Source organism: Echinops telfairi, unplaced genomic scaffold (assembly GCF_000313985.2).
Source record: "Echinops telfairi isolate 266 unplaced genomic scaffold, ASM31398v2 ScPeMD7_7400;HRSCAF=8409, whole genome shotgun sequence".
Classification (NCBI taxonomy): Eukaryota; Metazoa; Chordata; class Mammalia; order Afrosoricida; family Tenrecidae; genus Echinops; species Echinops telfairi.
This window is the reverse complement of record NW_022111300.1, coordinates 9,383,722-9,386,754: the sequence shown is the minus strand read 5'-3', so window position 1 is coordinate 9,386,754 and position 3,033 is coordinate 9,383,722.

Below are 3,033 nucleotides of genomic sequence, written 5' to 3'. Positions count from 1 at the left end.
CATCAAAAAGCCCAGGACCTGAGGGTTTTACCAGAAACTCTACCAAACATTTTGAGTAGAGGTAACACAAATCCTACATGAACTATTTCACAATGTACGAATGGACAATATCCTACCAAACTCATTTTATGAAGCAAATATAACTCTAATACCTAAGCCAGGCAAAGACAACACCAGGATTGAAAACAGTAGACCAATATCTCTGATTAATATAGATGCCATCGTTTTCAACAAAGTTCTAAAAATAAACTAATTAATTAATTAATTATTAATTAAAACGAAAACAAAGTTCTAGCCAGCAGAATCCAACGAAGCATCAAATAAAGAATAGCTCATGATCAAATGGGATTCATACGAAATATGCAAGAATAGTTTAATATTAGAAAAACAATCAATGTAATTCACCACATAAACAAAACCATATGATTAGATCAGCCAATATGGGAAAGGCATTTAATAATATTCAACATCCATTCTTGATAAAAAACACTCAATAATGTAAGAATAGAAAGGAAATTCCTCAGTATAATAAAAACCATACGCACAAACCAATGACTAACATCTGACGTAATGAAAAGAAATTGAAAACATCCCCCCTTTGAAGGCAAACGACCTTGTCCTTTATCACCATGCTTACTTAATATAGTCCTGGAGTCTTAGCCAGAGCTATAAGATACCAAAAAGATATTAAAGGCATCCACATAGGCACAGAAGAAAAGACACTCTATTTGCAGATAATATAATCTTATATAAAGAAGCCCTCAAATATTCAATTTAAAAATTGCTAGAACTAGTTGAAAAATTTGGCAATGTGGCAGACTAAAGATCAACATACAGAAAGCAGTTGTTTTCTTGTCTATTAAAGAAGATGGTGTCAAAAAGTAAATTAAAAAAACAATACCATTTCCACTAACTACCAAAGATAAAATATCCAGGAATAAATTTTACCAAATTTTACCAAAAGACTTATGCAAAGAAAATTATTAGACACTTCTACAAGAAATCAAAAGAGACTTACACAAATGAAAGAATGTTTTATGCTCCTGGGTAGGAAGACTAAATATAGTGAAAATGTCAGTATTATCAAAACACTTTATAAATTCAATGCAATTCTGATCCAAATCTCAGCATAATGATTCAAATAAGTGGAAAAACAAATCATCATTTTATATGGAAAGAAAACCAGGCTAAACAAAATCAAAATGCTATGTTTTAAAAAGTAGGAATCCTTTCACTCCCAAGTTTTAAAGCCTAGAACTTAAAACATATTGATACCATAGACATAAAGACCAATTGATTAGAATAGAGAATCCAGAAATACAACCAAGTACCTACAGACACCTGATTTTTGATAAAGGACTAAAACACATTACGTGGGGAAGAAATAGCCTTTGCAACAAATGCTACTAGAAAAAATTGGATCTCCAGTGGCAAAAGAATGAAGCAAGACCCATAACTCACCCCATGTACAAAATGAATTCAAAATGAATTAAAGACCCAAATATAAACCGTAGAACCTTAAAGATCATCAATGAAAAAAATAGCAACAAAATTAAGGGTCCTAATATAAGGCATTAATAATCTACCAAACATAATATAAATTACCCACACTATAGAAGGCAAAATAGATGACTGGGACCTTCTAAAATCACAATATTTATGCATATCAAAATACTTCATCAAAAGAGTTGAAATATAGTGGGAAAATATTTATCAATATTAGATAAAGGGCTACTTTAAAAAACCTATAGAAAACTACAACATCTTAATAAGAAAGATACAATTAGCCTAATAAAAAATGGGCACAAGACTTGAATAGTCCATGACATCCAGGTGGCCAAGATTTATGTGAAGAAACAGTCTTGTTCATTAGCAATAAGAGAAATACAAATTAAATTAACAATGAGACATTACCTCATATTGACAAGATAAGTGCAGTAGAGGATGTGGAGAGATTGGACCCTCATATGGGATTGTTGATTTGTACAACCACTGTAGAAATCAGTATGATGCTTCCTTAACCAAATGCAAATACATATACCTTATGATCCTATAATCTCTCTACTTAGTATATACCCTAAAGAAATAAGGAACAAAATGTGAACAGACATATTTATTGCAGCAACTTCTACATTAGCAAAAAAAGGTGGGGGGACAATAAAAAACTCCAACTACAGAAGAATGGATAAGCAAACTGGCACACTCATACAATGGAACATTATGATTCCTTAAGAAACAATGGCAAATAAATAAATAAATAAATAAATAAATAAAAGAAACAATGACAAGTCTGTCAAACATGTTAAGACATGGACAAAATTAGAAAACATCATGCTTAGCATAGTCAATCTCATAAAGATAAATATTTCATGACAACACTATTATAAAGGAAAGTAAAGAAAAAGGAAAATGCTTTTCACACCAAAAGCTAAGACTTTGGGGACTAGATGAGAGGGGAGTAGGGAGGAGAGAGACAGGAAACCATGGAGAGAGGGAGGGAAAACAAAAACCAAAAAATAAGTGGATTGGACATATGTATGGCTCATAAACGAAATACATAGCAAGGGTGTTACTTTGGAGACGAAGGTGTGCCTGACCCAAACCATGGTACTGTCAGTTGCCTCACATGCATGTGAAAGTTAGACATTGAACAAGAAAGATCCAAGAAGAATCGTTTCCTTTGAGTTATGGTACCCGAAAACCGTTGAAAACACCCTGGGCTGACTGCCAAAAGAACAAACAAGATGGTGAGCCTTCACCACATGTACTTTGGACTCGTTAGGAGAGCCCAGTCCCTGGAAAAGGGCACCAGGTTTGGGCAGCGAAAAAGAGGAAAGCCCTGGGCAAGATGTATTGACATGGTGGCTGCAACGATGAGCTCAAACATAACTACAGTTGTAAGGATGATGCAGGGCTGGGCAGTGTTCTGTTGTACCTAGGATCTCTGTGAGTCAGAACCATCTCGACTGCGCCTGACCACACACGCACATCACCACCACCACATGCACCTCCACCACCAGCACCTCCACCACC